Source organism: Rousettus aegyptiacus, unplaced genomic scaffold, assembly GCF_014176215.1.
Source record: "Rousettus aegyptiacus isolate mRouAeg1 unplaced genomic scaffold, mRouAeg1.p scaffold_m13_p_8, whole genome shotgun sequence".
Classification (NCBI taxonomy): domain Eukaryota; kingdom Metazoa; phylum Chordata; class Mammalia; order Chiroptera; family Pteropodidae; genus Rousettus; species Rousettus aegyptiacus.
In genome coordinates, this window is record NW_023416311.1 from 63,725,037 (window position 1) to 63,736,821 (window position 11,785).

Consider the following 11,785-nt stretch of genomic DNA (forward strand, 5'->3'; position numbering starts at 1 on the left):
CTTATTGCCTCAGAAGGCCACACCAGAAACCGAGGCCAGCTGCCTCCAACGTGAATCTAGGTGCCACTCAGCAAGGAGCACCTGACTTGCTGAGGCTATCTTAGGATGTGGCTTGGGTGGAGCCCTGAGTTGGGGGAGACAAGTTTTCAGGGAATCCTCTGGGCAGAGTGACTTCTGTTATCCAGTCTGATGACATCACGGCTATGGTGGTACTGTATCCATTCACTGGGAAGGGGGATTGCTCAACAGGGAATAATGGATACTACCGGCACTTCTGTACAGAGCAAGTCTCATCTCAGCCCTCAATCCAACAATGTTTTCCTGTAAGTCCCTGGTGCCCCCTACATGCAGCCAGATTGGCACTGGTACTCAGAGTGAGCAGGTCCGTCACCACAAAAATCCATCTGGGGACATAGCTCCTTTAAGAGGCTTCTGCCTCTGCTGCTGCCGCAGCCTCCGTCTCACTCAACTGCTGGGTACTGGGCAGTCCCGTGTCCTTGCCCCGTTCTACCTTCTGTTGTTGCAGGGTGCTTTCTTGGACTTCTCCCTAGTTATATGGCTTGTTCTTTAAGTTTCCAGGCAATTTTTCCTTGCTGCTGCACTTTGTTTCTGTCACAACTTTGATTTGGTCTCCAGAGAGATGAACAGAGCCTCTATCATCTACGCCATTTTTTTTCTCTCCTCAATATTTATTACTAAAATTACTAATTCAGGCATTCTACATGAGTTCTTTTCCAGGTTTCCTGTTACTACTAGTAAAAGGAAAAGCATTTGAAGTTCTTGGATCTGAAAATTATAACCTGGGTTACCACTATAGAATCAGTACCCAACTTTATACTTACAATAAATTCTCCTATAAATTATGGCTATGTGCTTTGAATCATTACTTGTAACATATTTTATCTCTTCTGAAGAACAGTAAGCTTCTGGAAGGCAGAGCTAACATCGTATTAAATTTACTAACTCTCACAATATTTCCTCAGTGCCAGGTTCAGAGTAGACCCTTCGGAGGAAGGTTTGTATACCAAATGTATGACCAATGCCATCATTTCCTGTTCAGAAACACACTTTCAAGTGACGTGCCAACAATCTCATACGAATATGGGAAAGTAGGCTAATAACACCTGAAATACATTTAAATCAGCCCAAACATTTACTTAAGATCCATGAAAATTCATTTCATTTCCCTAATTTTCTTGAGGCTTCACCCATGGTTGGTAAGGCACACTATCTGCCTTTGGCATTTGATTTTACTAAATGAAAACTTACCAAAGTCTTTTTTTTTTTTTTTTGGTTTGATTTTTTGTTTGCAGCACCACTCAGACCCCCCATTTCCATTCTTCTACTCTTCCTGTCAGTCTTGTAAGCATAATCTGTTAGTGATAACAAGTCTGTGTGCATAGAAAGACCTAGGAGATAGGAGAGCCAGGGTCTATATTTAGCCTTCTACTCCAGTGAAGTCAATGAGAAGAGGAGAAAGTCATTGAATTATCAAGGCACAGCTGACTGAGGCTGTTTAATTGCTTGGCAGATAGAAGAGACAAGGTCAACATGACTCCTATCCATGAGAAATGTCTGCAGAAAGGAAAAGGGTCATTTCAGGAATGGGCTGCCTCAGAGAAATAGCCAAGGTTCTAGAAAACAGATATTTAATATTCTTCCTTGATCTTGGAGAAGCCCTTCTGAGCAAAAGGTGACTTAAGGACACAGACACAGTGGTTTTGTCTCCCAGTCTTCGAATTAGTTACCCTAGACAACCGATTGTCTAGGACATCTCATCCACAAAGTAGATGCAATGAACATTGCCTATCTCTTTGCTCCTGGGTGCTTTTTCACAGTTCGAATCACTGTAATGCAGAGAAATCTCATGGTTTAAACATGAAGTCTCATGAATTTACTTCACAAGAGTAATGGTGCTATGTGAATTTATCACTAATCTGTGACTGGATTCCTGAACTTGGACTTTGCTAAGCTTTTATATGTCATTGCCTCTTAATACTGTTCTGTTCTCTGCCTGGAAAACTCCTTCCTCAAGAGTCCATTGAAAATACACTGTATTCTATTCCCTTCCTCATGCTCAATTTTCATCATAGCACATATCATTTTATGTATGTACTTGGGAATTGTCTTTCTCTACTCATCATAATATAAGCTCCAGGAGAGCGGTCTTTGGTACTTTGTTCAGCGCTATATCCACAATGCCCAATGCCCAAGGCATTTAGTAAATATTTGTTGAATAAATGGACATGCCCATTTTTTAAACATAATTAGACATATATTACATACACTATTTGGCACATTAGTGTATGTAAAATTCTTCACTTAAAATACAATGTATCTTGGGGAATATTTCAAATTAGCAATACAGTTTCCCTGTGTTATTTTTAACAGCAGAATAGTGTTGCATTAGGTGAATGTAGAATCTTTTATTTCACCAGTTCTTATGATGAGCTTTTAAGGTGTTTCCAAATTTTTGCTCTTAGAAAAAAATGCTGCAAAAAGCATTCTTGTCAATTTGTCTTAAGTGACCTTTGTGCCGATACCTATATGATAATATCTAGAAGAAGAATTGCTGGGTCAAAGGCTATATGCATGTAAAAAATCTTTGGTAGCTATTACCAAATTATTTTTTTTCAAAAAGATAAACCTATTTACATTCCCACAGTACTGTATGAGAGATATAGTTTTCCCACAACCTGGCCAACACAAATTTTCATCAAATTATCTTTTTTATCTTTACTGCTCTAATTGATGAAAAAATGATATTGCATATCATTATTGTTCTAATCACTATTTAATTGTGAATGGGGCTGATGTACTTCTCATTATTAAAAAACATTTGTATTTCTCTTTCTGCCAACTGACTGTACATCTTTGCCATTTTTGGATAGTTTTTAATTTGTAAAATTTATCGGTATATCAAGAGTTATTAGCTCCTTGTCTCTCATATGTTGCAGATAGTTTCTAAATGTGTTATTTGTTTTTCTGTAAATAATTGAATGTTATTTAGTGAGACCTGTCAATCTTTTCTATAACAGCTTCTGCTGCTCTTTTGCTTAGAACAGGTTTTTCTACTCCTAGCTTATTATGTTAAGAATCTCATCATTTCCTCTGATTATTTTTATAAAATATCAGTCCCTACATTTCATATTTGATCCATCTTAACTTTATTTTAGAATAAGAAATGAGGTGGAAATTCACTCTTACTTTGACTGGACCAATCCGTTGTCCATAAATCATTTATTGGATAATCCTTCTTTTCCACTGAATTTTCACATCCATTTCACTCTATTTCTGGACTCTCTCTTCTGATCAATGAAACTACACAATTCTTAAAACAATACATCCCTATCTAACTCATTTTATACACTTAGTAGGAAATACATGATTTATGTAATACTGTCATTAAAATTATATAATTAAATCAATATGAGTCCTACAAACATAATATATTAATGCCACTTATTTGTGTAGTTTTCCATTTGAAAAAGCCTTTCCATAGTTATTCGCTCTTTGGATGTTTATAACTGTATATCCATTTTAATAGATTTTGACCCTAAAGGTCTAGAAGTTGTGTCTTAATCTGGTTTTCACAGCTGGCAAGTGCAATTCAAGATTTCTGATGCCAAGTCTACTGCTCATCCTACTACATATACTATAGGTTATATCAATTCAATAATTTAATAATAAAAAGATTATAACCTACATATTATGTTTATAAATAGAAATAAGGTAAATGTTATATACGTTTATATACATATATACATTTATATACATATATACGTGTGTGTGTGTGTGTGTGGTAAATTTCAATGTAAGTATGTATTTAAACCCCTTAAATAGATGAGAGATCTTTCCAGAGGAGTTTCAGAAAACATAACTGACAAACACATTAAACAAAGATACTTTGCACTAACCACTAAAATACAAGCACTCCTGGCACATCCAGTAGTAAGAACTTAGCAGAATCAAAAACAAATGGAAAAAAAAAAAATCCCTGGGGAATATGTGTGCATATGTGTATATAAATATATATGTGAATATATGTGTAATTTACCAAGTCTTGGCTACCAAAGGGAACTGGCAAAAATTCACTTATCAAAGTGGAGTTTGGCCAAGACATTTATTTCTACATCCCCTCATTCTGATTTCAAACCAGAGAGAGCATGGGCCTTTTGTTTTGTGGTAAAGAACAGCCCTATGCCACAATCAGCATGTTGTCTCAGACCAGAGCTAGTAACCCCCAACAATGAGGGTTTGTGAGTCCTAACTGGTTTCTCTAGGTGGGTGGTGAAATAATAGCTTACTACAGTCATTCATTCTTTTCATCAAAAGAACCATGTATCTTGAGAAGTTCTGCTCAGTCACAGGGCAATACCCCATTTTAAATACAGTGTCTAGTGATGTTTGGCTATGAATAAAGTCAACAAAAATGTTTACTCCTCAGTAGGGAAAGAGAGCTTAGTTTTATGACTGTTTGAAGACAGTACTGGTTGATGTTTGTGCTCTCACAGGCTCTGAGGCTCAATTGGTGACCAATCATTAACCACAAAGTACTTAAGCATAATGCAAGGAAAGACAAAACAATGACTGTATCTTTAATAACAATTCTATTCAGCCTTAAGTTATCTTTTTAGGTCCTTTTCAAACAGAATTTACAAGGGTGTAGCTATAGGTAACTTAGAATATTAGAAACATTCCCCTCCAGTTAGTAAGCACAGAGTAAAAGAAGAAACCTATGTCTATAAACATATATAAATCTAAGGGGATTCTTTTTAAACTTCATTTTTAAAAGCAGGGAAATTTAGGAATAATTTTTTTTATCTACTAAGAAAAAAAAAACAACAATTTTGAATTCTTACATAAATCCTTAGTGATGGTCTTGACTCTCATCCCTCTTACCACCACCCACAAGATTAAGGACTGTGGACTTCCTGCTGGAGGAAGTAATTGCTCAATCACTTTGGAATCCATTGCACCCTTTCCAGTATTAGTCAAGACAGGCACATACAATTTTAAAATATTCCTTTCTTTACTTAGTGCTTAGAACTACAAGTCAGTCTCTATGACCTTCTGCTTGATATGCTCTGACTTTTCAAGTTACACACTGCCCAAACTGGTAAAAACATTTTATCTCAGAAGACTAGTTGTTGATTCCTGTGGTGCATTCCTATTTTTATATTAACTTCACAACATCCTATTCTGGGACTTTGTATGAATATTTTCATGATAGATTTGACCAATTTCCAAGCAGAACTTAAAATAATTTACATCACAGTTTTGAAGAGTCAAAACGAACCAGAAAGTGGATCAATTAGATATCAGAATTTAAGACGGGAGAGATCATTAAAATCCTGTTCTTCCAAGATAAAACAAAGAAGTAGGAGAGTTTAAAATGCAACTCTAAATGGTAGTGTCTGATCTGTACCACATTCCCCCAAGCCACTAGCTCAGTCATTTCATAATTATGTGTTGAGCTCTCACTATGGGCCGGGCCTAAGCTAAGGCTCCTGATGCACAGAGACCTCAGCTACGTCCACAGTCCCATTCTTATTTGCGCTCATGGAATTCCGTCAGCCCTGGCAAAAACGACAATCATTTGCCATTCTAGACAAACTCTTTATGACGGTCTGGAAGGTGGTTATCCTGTAATTGAAAAAAAAAAAAAAAAGTCTTTAAACCGAGCTGAACGTTTAAAACATCAATGTATGGAGCACAGGATAAAACTCGTCTCATTTTTTGACAAAGAGTTTGCTTAGAATAAATCTTTGCTTCTTCCTTGTCGCAAGGCAAAAACTGCTACATCTCAAAAACAGAAAAAGAAAGAAAGAAGAAAGACAGAAAGACAGACAGACAGAAAGAAAGAAAGAAAGAAAGAAAGAAAGAAAGAAAGAAAGAAAGAAAGAAAAACTTGTCTTTTAATGAGAGTGTTTAGCATCGTCTCGACGGAAGTCGGGTCAGCTCCAGCAGCAGCCCGCAGCGGGAGCGCGGGGTGCGCAGCCGCGGGGCTCCACAGCAGAGCCGGGCCCCCCACCGAGGAGCCTGGCCCCGCCTTCCACCGCCTCTGTCCTGCTGGAGGAGCAAAGCCCCGCCTCCCACTGGCCTCTGGGCGGGGACCCAGGAGGCGCCCAGCCAGTTTCCAGGCTGAGCTCACGGCCGGTTCCGCAGGGTTGCTGTCTTGGAGCCCAAGAAGTCACACCCGTCTCGGGCCGCGAGCTGAAGCTCCAGGCCACGTGGCGGCAGCTGATGAACGGCGCTGCGAAGTGCGCACGGCGCGGACACTCTGCGAGAGCTGAGCGCGGAGGGGGTTGGCCTCCTGCCCCAGCCGCTTTAAGGGCTAGTGCCACCGTCCCCACACGCTGGTTCAGTTGCGTTTGTTGTCGCTGGTGGGATTTAAAAACGATTTTAAAACAAGACGCTAAATTCAGTCCAGTACCTCGAAATCAACCTTGCCGGTCCTCTCCCAGCTGTTTGCGTGCATCTACCGCATCTCTATTCCTTTCTTCCTTCCCTTCCCTCCATTTACCCATTCTTCCTCCTTCCCTTCTCTTTCTTTTCCTCCTGGCTCCCTCCTCCCAAATCTCCATGTTCGTCCCGTGTCGTGTAGTTGAGGAAGTTTAAACTTTGGATCCGGGACTCTTCTTTGGTAATATCCTGGGTCGGGGCCCTCGAACCGGGTTTAAGTGGTCACGGGCCTTAGTAAAATTTCCAAAAGTAAGGCATTCTGTATTATCTTTCTTAAAGTGACGCCCAAAATTGAGCATCAAGTCCCTCACCCAAAATCCTGTTCGTGCACCAAGCTGCAGTCTCGCCGCATATCCCGGCTGGCTCGGGAGAAGGCCCTTCTGAACTTCGCAAAGACAAGGTCTCCTTTCTCATTCTCCAAACCCCTAGGTTTATGTCGCAAATTTTGAAGTCGAAAACCAACGACTAAAGGGGAGTTAGGGTCCTCCAGCTTTGTGAGTCACTCGCTTGCGTTGAGGAGGCTCGGTCTTTTTCCCACCTGTGCTGCATTTCTCCATCAGGGGGCGCCCACACCCGCCACAAAACTCCCTATTCCTAGACATCTGTCACGCAGCTGAGGGCAGATCCCAAGGAGCGCACCGCCTCCCTCGCTCCTCCCTCCTTGCCTGCCTCCTCGGGCAGAAGAGGCACCGGTTTCACACTAGCCATTCATTAGTCAGGCGTGGGGGAGGGGACGCAGGAACTAGAGAGACCGAGCAGAGACTGGGAGAGGGGAAGGAAGGCTGAGAAGATGGAAACAGAGGAGACAAAGATGAAACACGGGACACAGATGGAGAGACTGTCTTTTCGCCTGTGGGTGTGCGCACAGGGGACAGCTCTCCAGGCTCCGCGTAGATTTCTCCATCCTCCCGCAGCATCTACCGGGGACATGCAGGACTTGCTGGGGCGCAGCAAACAGTTTAGGCTATGACACTATTTTTCTATCTCGCTTTGCGCTGCCTAACATACCGACTGTTCCACGCCTAGTGACACAGAGAGCGAGTTGGGGCCGCCCTGATGACCCCTTAGTCCGCACGCACCAAGGATGTCTCCCGACAGCGCCCACGCCTCTGCAGGGCGGTGGGACTCTCAGCTGAGGGCGTCCCGCGGGGCTCCCGGCATAAGCTCTCCGCGATCCCTCGACCCGCCAATAAAGTTGCTCAACTAGGGCCGAAAGCTGGGAGGTGGTGGAGTGATCAAGGAAAAGGAGGATTGCTGTGGCCAGGGAGAAAAGGCTGGTCCTAGAGGCCATAGATCCGGGTCTCCGCACCACCTTTGTCTGGAGAGCGCTCTGAGCGCTGGTTTGCTAGTTGAGAACCGAGCGAGAGCCTTCATTTCGTTCTTCGGGGTGAGATAAAATTCTTGCACATCCTTGCTAGTTCATAGCGAGCTTTTCCCGCCCAGGCGCCTCCCAGACATCCGCGGTGCTCCAACAACCCCACCCCCCTTCCCTGCTCCTTTTCGGCCAGCCCCTGCTCACCACACTCAGGACAAAAGAACCTGGGGAACGCGAGAGAGCTTTGACAGCCCCCAAGTCACCAAGGAGACGCAGCCCGGGGACCCTGCACCCCCCCTAGCCGGACCTCCTCCTAGACTGCCTGTGGGCTGAGGGGGTCCCGTCCGCGCAGGTCTCCGGCTGCTGGGGCGCAGGGTCGCCCTGTCAGGAGCTGCCCCGGAGCAGCTTTCCAGGAACGCAAGGAACTGACCACACACCAGGGGCCGGGAACCAGGTGGCCTGAGCCGAAGTGGTTTGGGGGACTTGTGTGTGGGCAAGCCTTGAGAGTCCCCATTCAAACTTTTGCCTCAGCAGGTTAACAAACAAAACAACAAAAAAAGATCAAGGTGGCAGGGGTCCGCCCCCCTTCCTCTTCAGCTCAAGACCCGACGACTTTTCTAGAGGTTCTCTACGATCCCTTCCCTCCCTTCCCCCAATTCCGTTAGTCTTTCTACCCCCACCCCACCTCAGACTTCTTTTGTCTGGATCTTTTTCAGCACCACGGTCCCTCTGTATTCCTCTCTCCAAACGTTCTTCGGAAAGTTACCTGCATCTTTTAAGTGCATATATTTTCTTAACTTCGCCTTATAGCTAGTTCTCTTTGCCTTAATTAAAGCCTTCTACCAATTGCAATGTACTTTTTCTTTAAAGCTCGCTTTTTTTCCCCTATAAGTCTTTTTTTTTTAAACAGGGGGAACAAAAGAAACGTGATTACCTTGAAAGGCGGCTTATTGCAGTTTGTGGGAAACAATTCACCGTAGCGCTGCGCGAGTGAGCTCGGCGTTGCCCGGGCTGGTCACATAGGAAGCGTGGTGGCCTGGGGAAGGGTGCGGAGGGTGCGGGACGGTGCTAGAGAATGCGGGAGGATGCGGGGCTGGCCGCAGATCCCAGTCCCAGCGCCTGTCCGCAGCACCTAATGTTCGCGGCTGTTGCGCCCGCCTGCCTGGAGTTCTTCCCCAGAAAGGCTTGGGGCAGCTCGCCTGCAAGTTCAAATGCGGGTTGTGACACCCATCATCATTATATCACTGTACCGTCAGCACCGAGGAGGAGACTCGGCGAGGAAGAGGAGGAGGAAGAGGAGGAGGGTTCATTCACAGGCTCCTGAAGCGCTCCGCAGCTTCAGCCACTCCTAAGAGCCCAGGCTCGGAAAGCAGGCAGAGGGGCGGAAAGGCAGCTCCCCGCGCTTGCAGTAGGGACCGCCTGCCTCCCTCCCCAGGCACTCCCACCTCTCGGCTTCTTCCTGACAAGAAGTACCAATCGGCTTGGGGACAGCAGCGCTCCCCATTCAGCGACTCACTAAGTAACATCGCGCTGTGTGCAAGGAAACCACTGCCCTCCCACCCCTTCCCCACCCCCGCTTCCCCGCCCCGCGAGCTGCCAGTTCTGGGTTAGGGTAAACGAGCCCCCAGGCTCTTGTGGGGCAGGCCAGCACTAGACAATCGATTACCGTCAGTTCTTCTTGGGAGCAAATGAAACTCTAAAATCAGCAAAGAACTCGGTTACAGCGTGTTTACGCGGCCAGAGCCTGTCTGTCCCATCTGAGGGAAGTGCCAGGATCTAGTCTTCTGCCAATCTGAGACACAGAAAACTAGATCCTTCTGAGACCCAGAGAGAAAGCATAAGAATTCTCCACTGCCTTTCCCAGGAACTGCCCAATGGGGAGCCCAGCGTCGTTGCGTACTCTACAAAGACCTTGGCAATAAAGGGCTGAACAGGAAATTCCCTGGTCGGATTCAAACAGATCCTCTTCCTCTGACACAAACCTACATAAGTCCATTTTACTTTCTTCGTTCCTCTTTCCTCAGTCTTTCAAAGTGTCCCTCCTGGTAAAGTATTTAATAATTTTTCTGAGTGACAGAGACTCCTTGGACATATCAATCACCTTCCTTGTGGTCAGGAAATGAAACCATCATCACTCCTGTTTATGTGCATTTTGTTTTCAGTCAGGCCTACTCAACTATGTAAACAGCATCAACACATGGAAGAGTGCCATGCGTTGTGTTACAAAAGATTTCCAATAGGACCTTACAGAGCAAAGGGTCAACCAGTTGTCACAAAGGATTTCTGCCCCCTTAGAAACAGGGATTTTGTGTTTTTCTTTTCTTTGAAGTCAAATATGGGTTTATACAATGAAACAAAATAGGTCCAAGGTGCTCATCAATTTAACGCTGAGATTACTAAAATGTATAGCAGACATTCTTTCTCTAAAAATATGGAAGCATCTTCATAATTCTCTCTGGTTTTAGAAAATTTTATCCAACGTAATACCTCAGAACAGTGATAATTAAACAAGAAAGTTCTTTTTCACACTGCATCTGAGTCGGTTGACTGAAGCTCATACTTTAAAATCTGTAGTAACTAGACTTTTGAGTGTGTACATTTATAATGTTTCTTTTGCATGTTTCTTTTATAAATTGTGGCATCCTATCAGTTTTTAAGTGATAAGCAGTAGGAAGTTCATCAGAATTTCAGTCTTCAAAAAGTGCATCTTTCTTTTTCTATTTATCGCTACATCAATGACATGACTATTATAGGATGTGGAAATTAGTTTTCTTTCAAAATGATTTATTTATTCTTAGTAAAGTTATTATACTATCATACCTAACATTGAAATTCTATTCCATTAAATATTTAGAATAACAGAGTCACACACACAAAAAATCAAACTTCAACCTCCACATGTAGCAGATAAGCAAATTAAGGCCCCAAAAGTGACTTTCATAAAGTCCCATAATTAACAGCAGAGCTGGTACCAGCACATAACTATTGATTCCTGGTCCAGTGATCTTTTCAGTGTTCCGCATATCAACTTCACTCAGCAATGAAGAAAAATGAAATAAAACAATCTTTATTGAAATTTATACCCTAGTCCTTAGTGTAGTCCTTTCTCTGAAACACTTCAAGGCATATATTATTATTTTCATTCCAAAACTTGAGTAGACTTAGTTGAGCACCAAAGAATCTAAGTGTCTGTCCAAGGCCACTTTCTGAGTGGTAGATCTGACAACCTGAAAATCTTATTATCTCTCCATTACCTTATTCTCCCTTTATAACACTATTAAGTAAAACAATTCTACAAAGGATATCTAGAGCAGAAACCAACTAATAGCAGATTAATATCTGTTTTCAAGAAAATGTTTATAGTTAACATTTACTATAAATAATGCCATACGTACACAATGGAATACAATGAAAAATTATGGGCCAGATACTCCTTATGTTCTGAGATATTTTCCTTTATCTTGTCAAATGTGTTTCTCTAGACTTTCAATGTTTTTCGTTTCTTATAATGTTCATTCATAGACATTATAGCTCTTGACCGTGTAGTTCTACAGGGCAAAGACACTTTCTTAGTCTGACTTAACTAGTTGGAACATGGGCAATGTTGAAAATCTATGTATTGCATGCCTTTGCTTTATTTTGGCTTGTAACATTATTATTTAGAAAAATAACACTTCTTCAGGCTGTCAAATACTGAAATGAAATGACATCCATGAATATCTGTTTTCTTTCTCTAAGGCATATTTGCCCCTCTAGCTATCTATAATAGAGAAAAAAATAAAAAGGAAAGCATACCAGGTATACTCAGGATAGCATCTGCAGCTGTGTTATTTTTCTGTAACTATTCTTGAGGACTTCTTTCTTGCTCCCTCACTCCTGCCCTTCCTTCACTCCTTTACTCCTTATTTTATTAAGAAAAAGAGAATGAGAGAGCAGTTACTTCTGATTCCCACATGTCTGAAAAAACATCAAAAGTTTTTGCTCTTTACACTCACGTCTGAATCA

General features: G+C 42.6%; 1 protein-coding gene across 4 annotated transcripts in view; it reads right to left on the reverse strand.

The window, feature by feature from the left end:
• The window catches only part of VCAN (versican), a 103,679-nt gene extending 94,385 nt beyond the window's left edge, over positions 1-9,294 (reverse strand). Inside the window, exon 1 of one of the 4 annotated variants that reach the window (XM_016123176.2) lies at positions 8,715-9,294. The gene's annotated coding sequence lies outside the window, so the exon portion shown is untranslated. Of the gene's footprint in view, positions 1-6,776; positions 7,934-8,714 lie in introns of those variants that run through there. The other 3 variants (XM_036225502.1, XM_036225503.1, XM_036225501.1) reach the window with 3 other exon arrangements.
• Positions 9,295-11,785: the final 2,491 nt, after the last annotated feature.